The sequence below is a fragment of the Rhincodon typus genome, chromosome 9 (genome assembly GCF_021869965.1).
Source record: "Rhincodon typus isolate 14 chromosome 9, sRhiTyp1.1, whole genome shotgun sequence".
Classification (NCBI taxonomy): domain Eukaryota; kingdom Metazoa; phylum Chordata; class Chondrichthyes; order Orectolobiformes; family Rhincodontidae; genus Rhincodon; species Rhincodon typus.
This window is the reverse complement of record NC_063340.1, coordinates 85,614,665-85,622,315: the sequence shown is the minus strand read 5'-3', so window position 1 is coordinate 85,622,315 and position 7,651 is coordinate 85,614,665.

The following is a 7,651-nucleotide window of genomic DNA, read 5'->3' as shown; positions in this document are numbered from 1 at the left end:
GCAGTGTGAGGGGAATGGAGTCCCAGTGCAGCACAAGGGGAAGCGAGTCCCGGTGCAGCACGAGGGGAATGGAGTCCCAGTGCAGTGCGAGAGGAATGGAGTCCCGGTGCAGCGCCAGGGGAGGTGAGTCCCTGTGAAGCGAGCCTTACCCTGGTGTGGCTGAGTGCCGGTGCGGAGAGGACTGGAGGTTTGGAGCAGAGTGGGACAGTTTTTGGGCTGGTGTCTGGCGCGGCTGGTCACACCACATGCTGAGCTGCCGCTATTTGAAACACTCTACCGAGCTGTAATGTCGACCCTTTAGCCATGTTATAACGGTCTTAGTTCTGGCTTATTTTTAGACGCTGTAAGTAATGCTACTAGTTTTCCTTTTATTCCTCTTTTGAGTCCAAGAGTTGTACCTAAGATGGTGCCATTAGAGACAGCCATTATATAAATTCTTCATTGTATTCCTGTGCTTCTGTACTGGAGGGCCCATGGCAATAAAGGATATTCCATTCTATTCTATTTGTTGCCCATCCCTAATCATATATGAACTCAATGCATTGCTGCACCTCCCATCTTTGAGATTTTAACAGGAAAAGACAGGATAGATAAAGATAATCTGTTTCCACTGGTTGGGGATTCTAGAACTAGGGGCATCGTCTGAGAATTAGGGCCAGACAGCTCAAGAGAAATGTTAGGAAGTGCTTCTATACACAGAGAATGGTTGGGGTTTGGAACTCTGAGGACACCGCCCAAAAGCTGATTGCTGAGGGTTAGTTGACAATGGCAATTCACAACTGAAGGAAAACACATGAAAAACAGGCTTAGCAAAAGTAAAACAAAAACAGAATTTGCTGGAAAAGCTCCGCAAGTCGGGCAGCATCTGTGGACAGAAATCGGAGTGACCCTTCCTCAGAACTGATTGACAGCTTCCACAGTTCTTTTGGCTTTTATTTAAGCTAAATGTCGCCAGTTTTGACTGGAAGGTAACTGCTATGACTTGGCTCGGGAACAGGCTGTTTTGCGGTGACACCTGGGCCTGTTATTTGCACAAGGAATGCTTGGGAAAATTACTCAGCAATGGCACTGCAGCACGTAATTTTCAATTCCGAATAGCATTAACACCGGGAACTTACCCAGCTCGTGAGACCAGCACTATGGGAACTCAGATAGAGCTCCAAGAGGTGCCTATTACTAGGAGTCCCTGATGGGCAACAGACAGTGAGACTCGCTTGTTGAATATGTCTCAAGTAATTTAAGCGAGTAGATTCAATCAAAACCGAAAGAACTGCGGATGCTGTAAATCAGGAACAAAAACAAAGTTGCTGGAAAAGCTCAGCAGGTCTGGCAGCATCTGTGAAGGAGAAAAACAGAATTAACGTTTCGGGTCCGGTGACCCTTCCTCAGAACTGGAATAGATTCAATCATTTAGTTTACCTCTCTCTAAAGTAAATTAAGCAATAAATTTCCTTTATATTGAAGCGACGTGTCTTCCTCGTATTCATTTTGATCAAGTTCAGAAGTCACACAACACCAGGTTATAGCCCACAACAAAATCAGAAGTTGCTGGAAAAGCTCAGCAGGTCTGGCAGCATCTGTGAAGAAAAAAATCAGAGTTAACGTTTCGGGACCGGTGACCCTTGTGATTTTAATTAAACCTGTTGGACTATAACCTGGTAAAAACTGAAAGAACTGCGGATGCTGTAAATCAGGAACAAAGATGGAAGTTGCTGGAAAAACTGGGTTCTGAGGAAGAGTCACCGGACCTGAAACGTTAACTCTGATTTGTTTTCTTCACAGATGCTGCCAGACCTGCTGAGCTTTTCCAGCGACTTCTGTTTTTGTTCCTGATTTACGGCATCCGCAGTTCTTTCGGTTTTTACCAGGTTATAGTCCAACAGGTTTAATTGAAATCACAAGCTTTTGGAGCCCTGTCATCTGATGAAGGAGCTGTAACCTGGTGTCGAATGATTTGTGAACTTGTCCACCCCAGTCCAACACCGGCACCTCCACATCATTTTGATCAGACCTTACAGAATCTGCTTGGTACTTTCAGCCAAGCAATGTATAGACTTCCAGAGGCAACCCCATTGCTGTGGGTCTGGATTCACGTGTAGGTCAGACAAGGTAAGGATGGCAGATTTTCTTCCCTAAAGGACATTAGTGAACCAGGTGGGTTCTTAGCGATACTCTAGTAGTTTTACAGTCACCGTCATTGAAACCAGCTTTCCCTATCCAGGTACATACACAGAACTGAAATTTCCCAGAGACTGTGGTGGGATTGGAGCTCCAGGTCACTCGTCTGGAAACATAATGACTTTAGGCATTTATTCATTGGATAAACATATGGATGATAATGGAATAGTTTAGGTTAGATGGGCTTCAGATTGGTTTCACAGGTCGGCGCAACATCAAGGGCCGAAGGGCCTGTACTGTGCTGTAATGTTCTATGTTCTATAACCTCTCCCTCATCAACTGCAGGGAATTGGGGCAGTGTATACCCCTCTTTCTCATATGCAGCTGTGTTGCCCATTCTCAGAGCTGGTTATGATTCGGGATCATTAGAAGTCGTGCATGGCAACAGTTCAAGAACATTTTGACAAACAAGCCTCCCAGCAACCCTGTCGTATTGTGATTACAATAACAAATCAGAATACTCTTTGGATGGCAGCAGCACAGAATCAGCAGGACTTTGCACTCAGCACTTCTTCCTGGTTTATTTATAGCAGCTGTTGACAAAATTTTTTTCCATGTAAACAGTGAGCATTAAAAGGAGTGATCCAAAACAGATGACATCCCCGACTCACTCAGATAATGAAGCTTTAAACAAGCCTGTGTTTACAATTCATGTTTAGGTGCGTGTTCGCCATGGGCTTTCATTGTTTCTGGGAATGTGCTGCTTCTGATTTTGTTCACTTCTCAGTGAATAAAGTTAGGCTTTTTTTTCATCAGGTTTGTCTGCTCCTTGTGGAGTTGAGTGATCTTGCTGTGTGATTCCAGTCAGGTTCCAGCACCTTGCCAAAAAACTGTTTGTCATGTAACAACATTACATACTCACGTTGGGAACTTACTCAACCATGACAACTCTATCCTGTCCCTCCCTGGTACACACACACACACACACACACTCATTCATGCACGCACAAACACACACACACCCATGCACGCACGCACACACACACACACACGCAGACACACACATACACACTCACTCATGCACGCACGCACACACACACACACACACTCACTCATGCACGCACAAACACACACACACACACCCATGCACACGCACACACACACACACACACTCATGCACACACACACAAACACGCACCCACACACACACCCATGCATGCGCGCACACACACACTCATGCACGCACAAACACACACACATGCCCATGCACACACACACACGTACTCATGCACTCACACACATACAGAGACTCATTCACATATTAAAACACACACACTCACTTATACAGTCACATTCACACAGTCACTCACAGTCAAATGCTCACACACACTCTCACACTTACACACACACTCACTCTCATTCACACACCCTTACTCACACTCACACTCTCTCACACACAGTCACACTTACATACACTCAGATTGTCACCCATGCTCTCACGGTCACACACACTCACGCATCCACATACACAGACACTCACACACACTCTCCTGATCACACACACTCACGCACAGATGTACGAACAAGAGAGTCACAGAACATATGAACAAGGAACAAGAGTAGGCCACTCGGCCCTTTCAGTCTGTTCCGTCAATCAATAAGATCATGCCTGATCTGATTTTTAACTGATTTCAACTCAACCTTACTGCATCTCCCCAACAATCTTTTCCCCGCTCAGTAACCAAGAATCTATCTCTCTCTGCCTGAAAACTATTTAAAGATTCTGTATCCACAACCTTTTGAGAAAGGGAATTCCAAAGACTGACAACCCTCTGAGAGAAAAAAAATCACTTTTCTCATCTCTGTCTTAAATGGGCGCCCCTTTAATTTTTAACTATGACCCTGAATCGACAGCAGGAAAGCCAATGCCAGCCGTATGCCTCCTGGAAGCAAGGCAGACAACTTAATCCGGGGGGTGAAGTTTGATGCCAGAACTGTGGAGATGGCCTGGTACATACACGAGACAAGGTGGACATGAGGTCCAGTACCATCACATTACAAATTGAGATGGGTAAGCCAGTTGTAAACAAACATGTCAATCACCTGAGCGCTGTTACCTCACAAATAGGGCAGAAGTGTAACACAAAACAGCCAGAAGGCCTGGCAGAAACCGTAGATTCTCCCCCACCTCCACCTAGTGGCGAGGAAAGTTCGGAGTCGGAGATGGATGCAGGCTCATATCCACCGGAAGATGAGGAAGAAATCCCCCCCTCCCCCGAGATGTTCTGGACACAAGAGATGGTTACAGTCCGATACACACGGCCCGTGCCACAGTCCGAATCAGGGGAACGGCACCTGGGGTGAAACTTTGCAGAACAAGTTACAAGAGCAAGACCAGGCCTACATCCCCAGACTTCCGGTTGGGGGGGGGGGGGGGGAGGGGGGGGGGGGGGGGGTGGGGGGGGGGGTGGCTGGTGGGGCGATGTGTAGTGATTGGAACCAGGTGGACCTTGTTGACTATGAGATCCCTAATTGGGTATGTTAACCCAGGCCAACCAGTCTAATCAGGGATTATAGATCATAGAATCCCTACAGCATGGGAACAGGCCCTTTGGCCCAACAAGTCCACACCAACCCTCAGAGCGTCCCACCCAGACCCATCTAATGTATACATCCTTGGACACTATGGGCAATTTAGCATGGCCAATCCACCTAGCCTGCACATCTTTGGACTGTGGGAGGAAACCGGAGCACCCAGAGGAAACCCACGCAGACACGGGGAGAATGTGCAAACTCCACACAGCCAGTCGCCCGAGGGTAGAATTGAACCCAGGTCCCTGGCGCTGTGAGGCAGCAATGCTAACCACTGAGCCACCGTGCCGAATTTAGGATCACCTCAGTTCACAGGATTGACTCCGAGCTGGCTGGTCACAGCCAGTGTACTGTGTACATGTAAATAAAGGGTGACTTGGTGATGGGACACAGCCTCTGTGTAGTTACTTCAGTTAGTTTTGGATTGTTCCACAAGAGAGAACAGACTTTCCACATCCACCCGGACCAGTCCCCTCAGGGTCTTATATGTTTCAATGTATGTTTCTGAACTAAACTCTCAAGAGTACAGGCCAAGTCTGGCCAGCCTTTCATTAGAAGGTAAACCATTCATTCCAGGTATCAGTCTCATTAACTTTCTCTAACATCCTCCCACAAATACAGTGACCAGTACCATACACCACACTCCAGATACAGTCTAACCAATGCCCTGTATGATTATCCAATTCCCTTCACAATAAATGGAACATTCTATTAGCCTTCCTGATTACTGCTGTACCTTTAGACTAACCTTTTGTGATTCATACACTAGGACACTTGGATCTCTCTACATCTCAGAGCTCTGTAACCTCTCATCATTTCAATAATATGCTTCTTTTTTATTCTTTCTGTCAAAATGGACCATTTCACATTTCCCCACATTGTACTTTATATGCCAGATCATTGCCCATTCACTTAACTTATAAAGCATGGAAGCAGACCCTTCAGTCCAACCAGTCCATGCTAACCATAATTCCAAAATGAACTAGTCCCACCTGTCTGCCCTTGGCCTATACCCCTCCAAATGTTTCTTATTTACGTACTTATCCAAGTGTCTTTTAAATATTATAATTGTACCTGCATCCACCACTTCCTCTGGAAGGTCATTCCACACACGAACCACTCACTGTGTAAAAAAATTGCCCCTCATGTCTTTCTTAAAGTTTTCGCCTCTCACCTTAAAAATATGCCCCCGTGTCTTGAAATCCCCCACCATGGGGAAAAGACACCTCCCATTCACCTTACCAATGCCTCTTAGATTTTACAAACCTCTAGAAGGTCACCCCTCAACCTCCTACACGCCAATGAAAGTAGTCCCAGCCTATCCAACCTCTCCCTATAACTCAAACCCTCCATTCATGGTAACATCCTGGTAAATCTCATCTGAACCTCTTCACCTTTGTAATACCCTTCCTATAACAGGGAGACCAGGACTGGGCACGGTATTCCAGAAGATGTCCTGTACAGCCTCAGCATAACATCCCAACTCCTATACTCAAAGGTCTGAGCAATGAAGTGTGCTAAATGCCTTCCTGACTATCCTATCTACATGTCATGCAAACTTCAAAGAATTATGTAGCTGAGCCCCTAGGTCTCTGCTCTGGAACACACTGCCCCAAGGCCCTACTTTTAGTGGTATGAGTCATGCCTTTGTTTGTTTATCTATATCACTTTGGAGGCACTTTATGTCCTTCTTGCAAATCACTTTCCTACCTCTCATTGTGTCGTAGCTATCTTATTTTCAATGTTATAGATGAAATTCTACAAAATAAGTCACCTCCAGACTCTCCAAAACCCGTCTACAAGATACAAGTTAGGACTGTGAATGTAATACCCAGATGAGTGCAGCTCCAATAACAAGCAAGAAGCCCAACACCAGCCAGGAAAAAGCAGTCCTGTTTGATTGGCACCCCATCCACCAATTTGAACATTCACTCCCTCCACCACTAACACAAGCTGGCAGCAAGATATACCGTCTAGAAAGTGCAGTGGAGGAGCTCACCAAGGTTTATTAGACAGCACATTCCTAGCCCATAATCTCTATCCCCTAGAAGGACAAGGTCAGAAATCACAGGACACCAGGTTATAGTTCAACAGGCTTATTTGAAAACACAAGCTTTCGGAGCCTCAGTCCTTCGTCAGGTGTTAGAGAGAGAGGTAGTATCAGACACAGAACTTATAAGTAAAAGATCCTTTGATCCCATCCCAGTCCAACACCGGCACCTCCACATCATAGAAGGACAAGGGCAGCAAATTCATGGGAGTGCCACCGTCTGCAGATTTCTCTCCAAGTCAAACATTACCCTGACTTGGAACTGTTTTGCCATTCTTTCATTGTAGCTGAAAGCAAAATCCAGGAACTCCCTTTCCAGTGGAACTGTGTGTATACCTACCACATACGGATTGCCTTGGTTTAAGATGGCAGCTCATTGCTACCTTCTGAAGGGCAATTAGGGATGGCAATAAATGCTGGTCCAGCTAATGACAGATGCTTTTTCACAAATGAATTTTTAAAAAATGTAATGAGAGATATTAAAGAAATATACTTTTCGGCCACTGTCATACAACTGTGTCTCTTGCATGATGTATTGCATTGGTAAATAGAAAGGAATGTCTTTCATTCACGTATCATCTGTCACAATCCCAAGATTCAAACGGGCTTTACAACCAATGAAGCGGGTTCATTTTAAAATAATTTTCCCTGTTGTAATGTATCGGGGGAGGCAATTGCCTAGTGTTATCATTGCTAGACTGTTAATCCAGAGACTCAGGTAATGGTCTGGGGACCCAGGTTTGAATCCTGCCATGACAGATGGTGCAAGTTGAATTCGATGAATATCTGGAATTAAGAGTCTAATGATGACCATGAATCCATTGTCATTGTTGGAAAAACCCATCTGGTTCACTAATGTTCTTTAGGGAAGGAAACTGCCATCCTTACCTG